The sequence below is a fragment of the Tympanuchus pallidicinctus genome, unplaced genomic scaffold (assembly GCF_026119805.1).
Source record: "Tympanuchus pallidicinctus isolate F22 unplaced genomic scaffold, pur_lepc_1.0 scaffold1, whole genome shotgun sequence".
NCBI classification, from domain to species: Eukaryota; Metazoa; Chordata; class Aves; order Galliformes; family Phasianidae; genus Tympanuchus; species Tympanuchus pallidicinctus.
This window is the reverse complement of record NW_026294618.1, coordinates 40445790-40462520: the sequence shown is the minus strand read 5'-3', so window position 1 is coordinate 40462520 and position 16731 is coordinate 40445790.

Sequence of the window (16731 nt, the reverse complement as noted above, 5' to 3'; positions counted from 1 at the left end):
GATCAAACTTAAGCATATATAATAATCTTCAGGTCTGATCTTGTAGTGAAAATTGGTGTTTAAAACAGAGATATGACTACGTAGATCTGAGAGAGAACTTCGGAACTTGCTTATTTTGGTAGTGTGCATATTTGAAAATTTAAGGCTATTCTTCCTGTCAACAGAGCAGTTAGTTTCATGGTGTTATAGAACACATTCTAGCATTATAGATTCCTTAGAATTTCAAGGGACCACTGAAGACCCTCTAGTCCACCTCCCCTGCAATGAACAGGGATACCTATCAGGCTGCCCAGGGCCTCTTCCAGCCTCACCATGAAAGTCTCCAGCGACATGGCACCAATCACATTACTTGGCAACTTGTTCCAATGCTTCACCACCCTTACTGTAAAAGAATTTTTCCTTATATCTAACATAAATCAACCCTCCCCGAGCTTAAAACCATTTCCTTGTTCAATCACCACAGACCCTGCTAAAGAGTCTGACCCTTCTTTCCTGTATCTCCCCTTTAGATATAGAAAGGCCACTATCAGGTTACCTCACAGCCCTCTCTTCTCCAGTCTGAACAGCCCCAGCTCTCTCAGCCTGTTCATAGGACAGGTGTTTCATTCTATGGATTGTTTTCATGGCACTATTCTGAATGTGCTCCAACAGTTCTATATCTCTCCTACACTGAGGACTCAACATCTGGACATAGCATTCCAGGTGAGACCTCACCAGCTTGGAGTAGAGGGGCAGGATCATTTCTCTCAACCTGCTGCCCACACAGTATTTGATGCAGCCCAGGACACACTTGGCCTTCTGGGCTGCAAGGGCACATTGCTGGCTCATGTCCAGCATCAACCAGTACCGGCAAGGCTATGTTCAGTCCTTTCATCATACCTTGTGTTGGTGATAGGGGTTGCCTCAACCCAGCTGCAAAATGAAATGTAATGAATGTGAAAAAGACAACCAATCTCCACACGTTCCAATGTCTCCACAATAGACTTCCATCACTGATACACTTATTTTCTTCTTTAGTCCCTTTTATCTTTTCCTTGTTCACTTTGAAAAGATACAGGAAGAGGTTGCATTTATTCTTGATTGCTTAATCATGATAATTAGTCCTTCACCTCATCAACCAAAAGGTTATACAAATAACATCCAATATGCTAAGCATGAAGTGGATGAATTCGGATTTTTTCTGTATTCAAATGGCATCAAATGGTATTGTGTCATCATAATTTTATTATTAGATTATAATTTACTTGTGGCAGACCCTAAGATTTATCTATTTACACATTTATTGTCCACTTGAAACAAACATTCTGGTTCAATGTCCTCTGTAGGACATCTTGTATCCAACAAAGAATAAGATATCTAACAAACCACTATTAATAACATGATGCTTGGGGGATTTTCTGTAAAACAAACCAAAGCCTTTATGTAAAAGCAGTTACAAGCTCCTGGATCATTCTGCAAAGAATATTATACACCATACTGCAACAGCAGTGTTACTCATTTAAAGCTGTTTTGTACACATTGTACAAATGCTGAAATTTAATTATTGAATACTAGGATAGAGACATGGTCTCCATGAGAAAAATATGTTGGAAAAAAATTACATAATTATTATTTGGTATCTTTGAGTTAATCATTTAAAAAGAAAATCTCCCATATCATACAACAAACAATATCTGTTCACAAGAAGCAGTGGTGCGTGAACTTTCATCACAAAATTTTTCATACACAAGGTACATTAATTTTCAGAGATGGCTTACAAAATAAGCTAATTAGTAACTCTACAGTGATGAAAAAAAAAAAAGGTTGAGGAAGTTCTATATAAAGGAAGAAGCTGAAAATCAGAAGACATTTTAACTATGTAAAAACTATACTATAAAGTACAATTACTGCCTTTTATCACTAGAGGGGGATAAGTCTTAGTACTCCTTATTAAGTGCCCAGCAACTGCTGTGACTAGAGAAAACATACCAAAGTAACACTTTCCAGTCATATTTGTGTATGTATCTTCACATTTTTTTTCAGCAATCTTTATGTACTCCCTAATGCTCAGCAAATATTGGAAAAAGCATAAGTAATAATCATGTAATGAGAGGCAGCATAATGGAAAAGAAAATATGTTTAAGTTGGTCATAGAATTACATTAGCATTTGTGTCATCAGTAAGAGACTTTATACAGCAGTTGCCTTCTTCCCATTATAGACTCATTTTCCTTAGGATGTAGATGCACCATAATCCATGGAGTCACTAACAACTATGACTACCAAAGAAGGAAAGAAGATGCTACTACTGCCTCCATTAAAACCACTGTTTTAACTGATTAGTTACTACAGCAAAATAAATAAATGTGTTTTATATGCAGTAAATCATTCATGTTGTGTATTCCCACTAGCATTCTGCTCAAGAGACAGAAAATAAAGGAATTCTAGCAAATAATTAAATATCATTTATTAATTATGAAAATAGCATGACAATCTATCTCTAGAGTGCAATGCTCTGCTTGTCTTGCTAATCTTGCTCTTTTTAATACTTTGTACTCAGATATGGATTCTCTAATAATTTCAATTGAATTGGTGAAAAATGATTAAACACCTCAGAAAACTTGGGATTACTAATTTATTTGAAGGACAAAGTCTGATATTCAGGTGCAGAACACAGTGCTATCCCTTACTACTATTGCTTCCTTCCTGTAAGGAATGCTTTAAGGATACCACCACAAATTCCCATACCAACTATGGCATATTTTTGGTTATCCACTTCAAATTCACTGTTCTTCCCAAAGATATTCAGTGACCTTCAGATCCAAAATCTGGCAAGGAGGAACTGCATTCATTTGCCCCAAAAAACAAAGTTGTATACTCAGTGGTTCTAAAGCTTCATATGCAAACCTTCATAGTCCCAGAATAATTCAAACATTTTTTATTTCTACATCATGTAAATAAACTTTTCCTTTACAATATTACGTATGGCAATTATGGTCCTCACACCTGGGGAAGTATTTCAAGAATACCTTGAAAGAATATCAACATATTAATTTGATTTCCTTCATGAAGGGAAAGTGGTGGATGTAATTTTGTTGGATTTTTGTAAGGACTTTTAATACCACTCATCACAGCATCCTTCTGGACAAATTATTCAACGATGAGCTGAACAAATCCACACTATTATGGGTTTACTGAATCAATGGTAGAGCTTGAAGCATCGAAGTGAATGAGACTGCATCTGACTGGCAGCTGGTCACTGATGGTGTTTCCAAGGCCTAAATTCTGTTCAGTCTGTTCAAAATTTTTATCAGTGATCTGGATGTAGAGATAGAATATATTCTTAACATATTTGCAGAAGATATGAAACTGGAAGGTGATGTTTACTTCCTGAAGGGATGAGAGGCCTTGTAGAGAGTTCTAGATAGATTGGCATATTGGACAATCATAAACAACATGAAGTTCAGCAAAGGAAAATGCTGAGTTCTTCACCTGGACACAGAATAATGCCAGACAAAGGTACAGACTGGGAAATGGGTGACTGGAAAGCAGCTCAGCTAAAAAGGGATCTGATCAACAGTAGGCTCAGCATGAGCCAGCAGTGTGCCCTGGTAAACAATGTGACAAACATTTTGGAGTGAATTAAATAAAGAATATCCAGCCAGTCAAGTGAGCTGTTTTTCACATTATATTTAGTACTGCTGTGATCTCACCTTGACTATTGGATGTTGCTCTGTTTTTCACAGATATTACCATACTTGAATGTGTCTAGAGGACAGCAAAGAAGTTGACAAAAGAGCTGGAAGTTATGTTCTACGAGGAGAGGCTGAGGACATTTGGATTGCCTAGGCTGAAGAACAGGAAGCTAAGAAGTGACAAGTGACATTGCTCTCCACAGCTTCCTAGGGGGGAAGTGAAGAGGGAAGCACTGGTCTTTTGGTCCCTGGGAACCAATAATAGGATGAGTGGGAATGGTAGAAAAACACACCAGGTGAGGATCGGACTAGAGGTAAGGAAAAGCATACTTACAGTGAAGGTGACCAAACACTGTAACAGGCTTCCTAGAGAGATGGTTGATACCCCATCAGTGTGCATGGGACATCTGGATAATGCCTTTACTAATATGATCTAACTTTCAGCTAGCACTGAATTGGTCAGGCAATTAGACTGAATGATCTTTGTAGGTCTGTCCCTTCCAACTATTCTACTTCTATTCTACTCTACTGTTTTCCACCTTTACGTGAAAAATGTAGATAGAACACATAGAAATTAGCATTTCTTTTAATATCCTAGGTATATAAACTAATACATTTCAGTGTAATAGGCAAATCAGTTTGAGAGGAATTCTGACTCTAATTCTCATACCAAACAGCTGGCATGGTGGTTTGACAAAGATGCTAAATACTCTGTATTTTGACAAATACTCTGGATGCAGTGGTTTCTGAAGATGGAAACAGTTCTAGTACAATAGCTTAGTTGAAGTGATACTACACTAATAAAAACTAGGTTACGATTGAATAGACAAGGTACTAATAAGAACTTTTTTTCAGTAACAACAGAAGGATGAATAGTATGGCATACTGTAAATAGAAACATCCAGTCAAGCATGAAAAACATGAAAAAGAGCAGTATGTAAGAAAGGGATAAATCACTTTCTATTTATCTAGCAATAATTTCTTCAAAATTACAAAGTTATTCCTTACCTTTGCATTTTAATATAACATACTTTTCTGCTTATGCCTTGAAGTATTAGAGATGATAAATGGATAATAATGGTATTCCAAATGAGCAATGGTACAAAACAGGTTTTGTTCAGCATAAAATTATATCAATATATTGACAGAAATCATTATGGCAATTTTTTTCATAAGCAATATGTTTCTTAGCAGATTGGCAGAGATCTTCAGATGAACTTTATACAGGTTCCTAAGCAGACTATAATCTTTTTCAATAATTACAGTGCAAGACTAAAACTTAGTCAGTATCCAGACCAGATTTCAATGTGCAGTTTGGGTCATTTTCTAAAACAAGGTAATTTTCATATTGAGTACTTTGTTATTAACTTTTGGGTACCTTATAAAAATGGTTATAACTTTCTTATGGTATCAAATAATATATCACACATTGAGGAATGTTAATGAAAAAAAGAATGACCAGTATCTTCACAAAGTACCCAAATCTCCTCCTTCATAGGCAAATCAAGCCTCAATAATCTCTTGACTCTATATGATGAAGTGACACCATTAATGGACAAGGGAAAGGCAACTGATGTCTTCTACATAGATTTCTACATAGGAAATACTAAGTAACAGCTTGAAATAGTGAATGAGCCTCTAGTGGGAAGGCAGAGTCAACCCAGAAGAACTCAGATACATGGAATTCACCTGAGTGACCAGAAGGAGTGGATCCTGGCTCCACTCCCAGACCTCATTTAAGGATTGACAGTGGAGGTAAGAGGTTTGTTTTGCTTTGTTTTGTTTTGTTTTGTTGGAGATCTCTGTATACTTAAGGCATTTGTAAGGTAGGCAGCTTCTTTCCTTTATGTCTATGTCTGTTCCCACAGCTGTTGGAGTTGAGCAAATCACCACTTGCTATAGCCTGGGTCCTTGCTACACTGCTGTCATTGGTGTGCTTTCTATTGTATTTAGAATTTGATACTGCCCCTCACAGCATTTGTGCCTCTAAACTAGAGAAATTTGAAGGGTTAACTGTTATGTGGATAAGAAATTGAATAACCACACCTTTAGAATTATAGCCAATGTTTCAGTGTCCAAATGGTAACCAGTGGTAATGAGTGATATCTTTCAAAATTCTGTAATAAAGAGAATAATTTCAAGTATCTTCATTAATTATGGAGAGAGTGGGATTGATTGCACTCTGCGATAGTTTGTGGATGGCACTAAGCTAAATGGTACTATTTCTATGTTAGAGAGAAAATACTTCATCCAGAGGTACTTGAACAGGCTTGTGAAGTGGATACATGTTTACCTCATAAATTTTAGTGAAGTGAAATATAAGGTCCTATACTTGAGTCAGAGCAATCCCTGATATCAGCGAAGACTGGATGATTAACTGATATAGGGCAACCCTACAGAGAGGGACATGAGAATGCCAGTGGATGAAAAGCTAGTACAAGCCTTCTTGTAGCCTAGAAAGCCAATCATACTGTGGGCTGTATGGAAGAAAAAAAAAGTTCAAAAATTTGAGGTTGATGATTGTCCACTTATGAAGTTGTTTAAAAGGTTTCAGGAAGAGCCTTCTTATGGTAACTTCTTAATATTTAGAAGGAGCATTTAAAAAAATATGGAGTTTATACTGTGGTCTGTAGCATTAAGACAAAGGATAGTTTTGAACTGAAAGAGGGTAGATTCAGAATGAATATAAGGAAAAAGTTTTTACAATAAGTATGGTGAAACATCAGAACAAATTGCCTGGTGTAGGTGTGAATGTTCTGTCCCTCTAGGTGCTGGAAGTTATGTCAGATGGACTTTAAGTAACCTAGTCTGGGGAAAAATATCCCTGCTCATGGCAAGGGGTTGGACTAGATGATCTTTACAGGTCCCTTCCAACTCAAAATGTTCTGTGAATTTTTTGTTGGTGCAAAGCAAAAAATTAAGGTTCAAAAGGACTCTGTTATAAAATGTGTTATTTATATGCTCTGTTTTTCTAGTGATATTAAAAATATGTATAGAACTATCTGCAGTCTTAGAATCATTTTTTCAAAAGTTTTGTCAAGTAAAGATAACACTGGCACCTTTGAGCCTGCGAAAAATGTAGTGGATTCTTTCTATATTTTTCAGAGTCTAATTACCTTTAAAAACACTAAACAATTACTTCCTCATTGCTTTTTTGAATGCCATTCCTGTGTTTTTATTAATCCTTCTCTTGCTAAACAAACAGAAAGAGGAAAAAGATAATTGCACCAGCATTTCTTCCAGGAACTCCTACAATTTTCAAGGCACTGCATACTTAGAAATCCAGAACTCAAAGATGATACATTTCAGCATGCAAAAAAATCCAAAGAACAACAACAACAACAACAAAAAAAAAAAACAACCACAAAACCTGTGAACTGAAACATATTTGCCTTTGTTCATCAGTGCGTCTTGTTTTCCTTTTCTTTTTCTACCTAACAAGCTGCTTTTTGTTTTGTTTTGTTTTCCACACTTGACTGGAGTTTCTACTTCTTCCTGCAACTATTCTATCTATAACTTATGTTATTACTGACAAAACATAAACACTCTTTTTACTGCCTTGTCTACTTGGTCACAGCTTAACTTTTATCAGTCCTGTATCATTTCAACTAAGCTGGAACTGTCTCTGCCTTCCAAAGCTAAAATATCCAAAGTAAAGCATGGATTTTTCCATTTAACTCTTGAGCCTTTTACCTTTTTCCAACTCTTCCAACTTCCTTCTGTTTAGTGAGGTTTGCCAAAAGAGTTCTTGAATCTTTTCTCTTTATTACTGCTATTTCCCTGACAGGTGACAAAATTCCTTCTTCTAGAGGATTTGTGCCAACTTCACAAATTTCCGAATTTAAGGTGAAGGAGTTACTTTGAAAGTTTTTATCCATTTACTTTTACATTACTTATGACATTAACTGTAGTTCTGGTAAGTGAATTTGATGTTACATCTTTTATCATTTAAGTAACTTATTTCAAATTATTGAAATTCTCCACTACCTGAAAAGCTCTGAGAAGACACATTGTACGCATTTGTAAAAGAGATGTTTCAAAACAGCTTGTGTACAAAAATCATATAAATAAAGATGCTGTCAGAGTGAAATTAAAAACAAACAAACAAGCAAAAACCTAGAAAGTAAAAGTTAGAACGTATGCTATTCCTTCCAGAGGGTTTCATGGTTGTACTGCAGTCACATTTAACTGATTCAATTTTAAAGAACTGCATTTGAGTGGCACTCAAGAACTGGTCTATTCATTTCCTACTTTGAAAATTATTTAAGTTAGTGACAGTATTTGGAATCTGATATCTTTACAATACAGAGTGACTTTCACGTTTTGTCTTCCTTAAACTCTCCCATTTGCCTTTGTTATTTTAGAAGGCATTCAGTTTTCTTGTTTGGATTGAGTATTTTAAAACTGGTATTATTTTTCTTCTTCTTCTTTTTTTTTTTTATGATTTTGATAATTTTCATTCTGAACATCTTGGATTTTGTTTATTTACTGTTTGAACATTACTTTCATCAGTTTAAGGTATGTTAACTCTCCTATCCTTACATAAAATTCTCTCTTACATAAATAGTGACATCTACAATTTATGAAATGCAATTTGTGATTAGATTTGAATTTTAAAAAGTAAATTAGGTTAATATATCTATGATTCTTAAAATACATATAAATATTTTCATTTGATTATAGAAAATAATTATGTTGAAAAGCAATATATTTGAAAATGAAAGTGGAGTTATGAAAAATTAATGCAATCATTGAACTGATATGTTTTGAAAATGTGATAAGATAAATCAAAGAGATGTCCCTTTTCAAAGCAGAAGAAGCAAGAACTGGATAAAAGTAAATATGCTATGAACATCAAATAACATTTATGGAAAAGGAAATGCTGTCATATTCAGATAGAATCTTTAGACATTTATTTCTGAAAGTCATACCACACAAAATTCCTATACCTATTTGCCTAGGAGATTTTACCAAAATAAAATTGCTACAAGGTGATTAAGTGAAATATCTGATGGGACAATTGGGACAATTAATTATTCTTAAATGTATGCTCTGTTATGAAACTGGGCTTTCCTAAGTGGTCTAGTCAATGAAATTCTTCACTCCATCTTAGAAGTCATGTTTGCATAACATAGGCTCAGAAAATATATGGAACTTCAAACTACACCCAAGAATGAATGGCATGTCTTATACATGAAAAAAATAACTCAGTGTTATAACCCTAATGAGTAAATAGGTAACTAAGTAGTGTAGAAAAATACTAATAGCAGAAGTACGTGTTCCAGTTCTATGCAATGGGCAACAAAATATATTAAGCAGTTCTGAATGGCACTACAAAAACTAGCAACAGAGAAGGTGGGAACTAGCAAGAGTAGGAAAGGCAGTAAGTGCTGTTAGATAATAGGGAGTACTAAGCATACATTTTCCTTACAACTAAGTGTGTGGATCATTTTTCAGGGATGCATGCTGTTTCTGGTCATTAGCATCCAAAATAATTTGGGTAAATGCTTTATTCAAAATGGTAATTAAAAATAATAATAAAAAACCAATACTGCTCACTTACTGTTTAGAGAAAGGTTTGCCTGATGTAAACAACACATATATCTGTGTTGTATCTGTGAAAGTGTATCTCCGGTTTATGATCTTTTGACATGCGTAAGGAAGATTTTAGAGAGATTTGGGCCAAGGTGGCAGGATTATAATATTGTACTTCTTTCAGTAAGTACTTTCTTTTCTCTGTATTATTAGGGAAAGATGATGATATCACACATCACAGTCATTCAGAATCAAAACATAACTTGCACTGCTCAGGAGAAATGCAAGTACAAAGAGGATTGGAGAATATTCTTCTTATTTAGATAGAGAGATGGAGAAGTCTGGAAGAAAAAACAAAGGGTTTTTTTTTTGTTTTGTTTTGTCTTTTTCAAGTACTTAAGGCAGTTATGAGGAAAATACAAACCTGAGCTCCGTTGTCTGAGTTCATAAATTAGTACTTTTAATACAATTATTTAGATTATAGTACAAAACAGTGAAGGAACTGAAGTACACTATTTGTCTCCATAGACAAACCCCACATGCTAACCAAGAATTATCCTGTCTTTTTTTTTTTTTTTTTTTTTTTTGCATATTCTGAAGAAGTTCCTTTCTTATTCATCTTACAAGGCAAACTAAAACATATTTTCTATACTCAAGTACTCAAGAAAGCAACCAGGACCTTTGATTAAGAACCAGCACTTCAGTTCTGAAGCTTAGAATAATTACATGGCTTAACATCAGTCACCCCAGAACACAGAGAAACTGTGTTTGCCTGTTATCAACCCTGCAAGCACAGAGGAAGGATGATGGGTCAGTGAGCTGTCTGCAAAGTTTTCTCTGCTCCTGGGTATGCTGACTAGTTTGGAGCTGATGGAGTGAGGGGAAGTAAAAGGTCAAGAAGAAGCTAAATATAAATTTGTTTTGGTAGGCCTTTCTAGAACAAAGGCAGCTCAATACAAGCAATAAGGGAGTTTCAGGCCCCCAAATATGTGTCCATGTTTACCATACAAGATAACTGGTTACCTTTGTTCTTAGAAAAAGCAAAATAACAATATCACACAATTGCCCACAATAAAAAAAGAATACTTCCCCAGATAGTGAGCTAAAACATTTTAAATACAAAAGACAACAGTGGCATCAAATTAGCTAAAATTATTGGAACCCTCATTAATTATGGAAATGTGAGGAATAGAAGAAGCAGCCCTTTTTGCTATTATAGCTCAGTCTACAGTCAGGGTGTTGCCAGAATAAAAATTCTATATTTGTTTCCTTATAATTTGAGAATATCTGCTAATATCATATGACAGGTATTTTAAATATGGATGTGGTTATGCACTCAACAGAAAGTCAGAAATTATGTTATGAATGTTAGGGAGCAATATTTATATAACGAGTTCATTGACTCCATTTCAGATATGGCTGAATATTGTTACTGCTTTAGATATCTCTAATAATTGCTGTAGACAGTACAAAGTGCTGAGACTAGAAAATAGATTAAAATAATTAAAATATTTCTCTAATTAATACCAATAAAATATAGGAATACAAACTTTTTAAAGTATGGTAGATATAAATCAGTCTAATACATAATATAAAGTATACAGAAACAATCAGTATAATTAATGGAATATTATTAAGAAAATTCAACAACAGAATCATGAAGTGATATTGTTGTTACTTTCTAATGCTTAAGCTTATAAATTCTCTGTTCTGCCAGAATCCACAGGAAGACTAAATTCTTTTTTGTTTTACTTTTCTACTTTTTATTTTTAAGATAAATATATTTTTTTCTAAGTGAAAACAGAATTTACAAAAAATTATCCAGGATTTAAAAATACATACTTGAAGTACTTCATCAAAGGCCTAATCAACTGAGAAATTCAATTGATCAGACTCAACTAATTCATGGATATCATACTTCTTATTTACCCTTTCATGTGAGGTGATTGAACGTCTTCTATGTTACCTACTTGAGATCCTAGAGTACAGTTTTGGTATTTGCAGAATCTGATTTTCAATTAGTACAGTTCTAGAGTAACAGTACCATAAATTCATCAGCATGATGATAATCACTTTTAACTGTTTTCCAGTGTTCAAAACATTTTGTTAAGAGGATAATCATCCCTTGTACTACTTTAAATGTGGGATAAATACAGCATAGAAAGTCAAAGTGACATGCTGAAATTTTTAGTGTTTTTTATAGATATTTTGAATTTACTGTTCATTGTTTCAGTGCAGTTAATACAAACATGCATTGCTAATATAGTTATGTCAAGATTTATTATGAAATATTTTTATATGATCGACAACCTTCAAGTTTTACTTATTGTTAGAAGTTTTAACAGTTTTATATGATAATGTAGATGTTACTAATGTACCATGAATATCTGTGTCATCACTGCAGTGATAGCAAAGGTCAAGTCTTTTTATCCATTACAATAAATTAATTTGCCTATGTTATGTAATTATGGATTTTTCTTCAAAGAAAACTTCATTAGCTGTTGTGCTAATTAGCTTTGAAGGGAAAGGAAGGAACATTTTAATGCAAACGATGGCTCTAACTACTGACCTGTATGTACAATATTGTATTGCTTGTCTCAGAAATACAGAGACATAATTTGTAATCACAGAATCATAGATATTGCTATTAAAGTCTCTTTTAAATAATCACCAATTAAAAAAAAAAGGTTCTGTTTTCATATTCCTTTAAAATTGTTTTTATTTTCACAGTAAATGCACTAGTCTTTGAAATGGACTTTCTCTTAAATAGGTGTATTGGTAGTGTTTATAGCTTGAAACTGTGAAAGGGAGCAGATGCATACTACTTAATTTTACTTATGAATAATGTAATATTAATTATATTATAAGGTATGGCATGGAGATTGATAGGAGGACAAAGCAAAGATGAAAGAGGAAAAGAGGGATTGGGAAACAGAAAGAGGGGAAAGGAAGTGGTGTGGTATATGTAAAAAAAATAAAATTAAATTAATTGAGTTTCCAGTGAGCAAAACTCTAAAAAAAAACCAACTCATTCATGGACATTTTTATATTGTATTACTTTATTATGTTGGTGCTTAAATAGAATAGTTAATAGTTAAATAGAAGGAAAAATATCCTGTTTTCAATATAAAAATTTAAAAAGAAAACATAACAAACTGCTGAACTTTTTTTTGAGTATTTTGAGACTTAAAATCTTTACCATCTTAAGCTGATTTAGATTTTTAGTGAACCAGAAAACTAGAGAGTGCTGATTTAAAAAAAAAATCCAAACAGTATATGAAGTTAGTCAAGAAAAATATTGTTTTAAACTTCACTTTAGAGAACAATTGCCCACTATCCATAGGAACAGATAATTTTCAGATATGCTGTTCAGAGTATATTAGTTTTGTGAGTTACTCAGTTTGCGTAAGTTCAGGAAATATATGTGCAATATCAAGTATGCTGTAATTTGAAGGTAGTTAGTGAAATGATATTGCCATACTGACAACTCAGTACTTTCCCCTTACCAGCCCTCATTAAGGTTGGCTAGCTAGTCTCAATTCCTAGGAACTACAAAGCATGAAGGTACGCCAAGTACCAAATGAATAATTCCTCTACATCCTTATCATTCCCTAATTTTCCAAATGAAAGGGATCACTGATCATACTGGATATCCTCCATGGAATGGAAGAATGTGTTTAAAAAAAGTCATTTATTTAAATTATATTGCTCTTAACAAATGCCCTCGTATTTTCAGTTACAGTTCAGACTTTGGAGGAGAAAATAAGTGGCTATCTTAAATGCTCTCAGCAACAAAATATAGTTCACTCAGATGGTTTATAATTAGATCTGCCAAGTGGACATGGATGTCAAAATTCTAGACTGTGTCATCATTTGTCCCATCTAGAGCTTAGAATGGTGCTCAGAATGCACCCATATTCCTACATTATTTTAGTAATATGAAATATCCTTGAACACTTTTCAAAGACACCGATTAACCTTTCTAAAGAAATAATTATTTTTAAACATTCTTTTCTAATATAAGTAGTAGTCAACTCTCCTTGTGATAATATCAGAAAGCCAAGTCTCCACCAGAAAGTATGATCAATAGCAAGATATTCTGAAGTGATTTCATTAACTGCTGTGCAGACCACATTGTTCCTTTTTCTCTGGGTGGTTTGGAGTACTGAAAAGATTGGATTTGAACAGTCTTGGCAGTAGAGTGAATGGACTCTGAGTTTTTTTCCTCTATGAACTCTATGTTGTATAAAAATGGGAATATATAATTTAATAAACAAAACAAAACAAAAAATCAATCAAACAAAAAAATCCGACAGTAACAAATACTGAGGAAAAGCTTGGTGAAGAATAATCTAGATTCCCTAAATAATGTGACGAGGTTGAGTGTGTGTGTGTGTGTGTGTGTGTGTGTGTGTATGTGTGTGTGTTTAAAAGCATAGCATTAAAAGTCAAATTATAATGTTCTTTTTCTTGGTTTTATTTTATCAGAAAGTACAAAATAAAATAGTTCAGTTGGAAGAGACCTACAGAGATCATGGAGTCCATTTGTCTGCAGTCTTCAGGGCTAATCAAAAGTTGAAGTGTCTTGAACACTGACAGGCACAGGGAATCAAACATTTCACTAAGAAGCATGTTGTAGTGTTAGACCACCCTTGCAGTAACGACATTCCTAAGGTCCAGTCCAGCATAGATTTGAGCTGTTCTCATGATTCTGACATTAGTTACTAGGGATGAAGGGGCAGCACCTCTCTGCTTCCTTTTTTCCATCTCATTAAAAGATTGATTAGTAGCCATCTTTTCCAACAAAGAAGGAAAAAACACCCATAACTATTCAAATATAGCAATCTTCCTGTCATAGAAATAAACTACATTAAGAAATGATCCCAAAAATATATCGTCTTCTTTTCAAAAGAAGTCAAAAACAAATGCATGTTTTCTTGAAATTAAGTAGCATATTCAGACAGAAGTCTGGGATGTCTCTTGAGGTGTAGTGATCGCACAGTTTTATATAATGCCAACCAAATTGAAATAAAATTTTAAGTCTTAAAAGTACTCCTTTCTTCTCACCTTATTTTACCAAAATACAGAGAACTCCAGGGAAGAAAAACAATCAGGCAAACAATAAGAATACACAGAAAAATGCCAGAAGATCTGTGCTCAGTAAAATGAATGTGCCAATTGCTTAATTGTGATTTTCTCTATTGTCTTGTTAACTCTGTAACAACAGGGAAATGAGGCTCCTGATGTACAAGTGATTTTCTCCTTAATAAAAAAAATATTAGTGGAGGAATTATTTGCAGATATGAAAGAGGGATATAAAATAAATCAGGTAATAAAAAGAGATCCGCATCTTCAGATGGTAAAAATTATCATAATTCCACTGAAGACAAAGAAGCGTATTTGTATTAGCAGAAGATTTAGCTATTATTTGATATTCAGGGAGCTCAGTGATGAAAGAGCTGTAAGGCAAATAGTGAAATAGAACGTGAGAAAAGAAGAAGTAAGGAATGACAAGGAAATAGAATACGTATTGATTCTGATTGTGCAGATCATCTGTCCCTCAAAAAGCACAGAGAAACTTCATACTCACTGGAAATCCTATTATGTTTATCAAGAACCCACTCCACCTTATAGATCTTCTTGAATGTTGTCTGTCCTTCTCATTCCAAGTCTTATACTACAACAATTATCGAAGAATATAACCACACTATGCTCTTAGTCTTTTTTGAGGTTTTTTTTTGGTTTTTTTTTGGTTTTTTTTTGTGAATTCAATAAACTACGGTAATTAAGCTAATCCCAATTTTAAAAAATATTTGAAAAAAATCTGAATTTTCTGAGTTTCTGCTTTATTTTTTCTGATCATTTTAAGCAAACTGGTCTTCTGAAAGAACAATATTTACTAACTCACAGAAAAAAAAGTGTAGTGTTTTTCACATTGAGAAGAAAAAAAGAAAAAAAATACATATATACACATAATTATGTATACTGTTTTTTCAAATACTGACATGAATGGAACTCACTAAAAACAACTAGTGTGCTTTATAAAGTAATCATTTCCATTTACTGCAATAAGTCACTATATTGGGACTAAACATAAAATAAGATTTAACATACTATCTAATGCAAAAATGGGTTTGGTAGGTGCAGGTAATCATGCCAGTTCTGCCTACAGCTGTATCCACACTTGAGGCTCATTGACAAACCTTAGCTGCACATCATATTTCCTAAATGCAGATCAAAACGAAGGTAGCTTATCTGCAAATGTTCGTAGAGTACGAGACAAGTATGGTATGATACTCTCTGCACAGTGTGCATAACACGTTTTCGTATGGTCGCTGTATGTCTGAGCTTTACATAATATAGTGTGATATTTCTAACTTAATATTCTGTTAAAAGTCTTCCTTAATAAAAACTAAGTTGGTTCTGACCATGTATGAACAGCTGTTGATTCTGACACACATCTATTATTTCTATGGACAAATATACTTCATATTTTTTATTTTTATTTTTTATTTTTTTTTAAGGATTGATATGGTCTTATGTCACCAGAAGTTGAATTAACTACCAAATATTATCTAAACAAATTAAAGACTATTATTTTCAATTCAGTTACTAAGTGGAGCTGTGGTGACATCTAGTATTATCTCCTGTTGAGTAGTAAAGTCTTACTCCTGTAGGCTAATGCTGCTTAATATTTCTGCATATAAATATCACTAGTGACAACGCAATAGTTTTTAGTTAATAGAGAACAGCATGCCACTTTGTCGTTTGTTGCAATAAATTTGCAGCTATACTGACAAAACCATTTGCTTTTGATAGTTTCCTCATGTCCATGAGCACAAGTTTCACTGACAAGAGTCCTACTGTCCATGTATGTTTTTCTCTAGGAGATTGATATAAAATCAGAATTCAGCTATATGTCAGAAGAATCTACGATTCTAATCATTCAGGAAACTGTCTACTCACAGGTGAAAAGCTAAAAATGGTGTTTTTTTAAAAAAAAAATAAATATATATATATGGAACAAAATCAGATCCTGAAACACAACTCAGATTTAAAATCCCCTTCTCTGCCTCATGCTGGTAGTATAGAGAACTCTCTTCAGCAATAGCAGTTTTCATTTCAAATCACTTCCCTTCAGAGTATCAAAAAGAATTAGATCCTTTCCCAGAGGAAAGACGTTTACAGTACTCTATTATTACAGAGTATATATGAGTATCCTATTATTATATATATAATTATTAAGCAGCTTCACTCATTCAAACTTGTTCTCCTTAGACATTGTCAAAGTCAAGGTAATAAAGGATAACTGATTGGAAGAAAGCATCTTAAATCAGTTGTTATGTTTTTCTTACCTATATGTTACTTATGTTTTCAAAGACTTACTTTTTTAAAAGTGCATACACTGTAATATTCTATATTTATATATTCACACTTTTTATATGTACAATGCAAATATGAAATCTTCTGCTATAAGAACATACAAGAGATCAAACTGAATAAGAAGCCTGTTTTCGTACCCT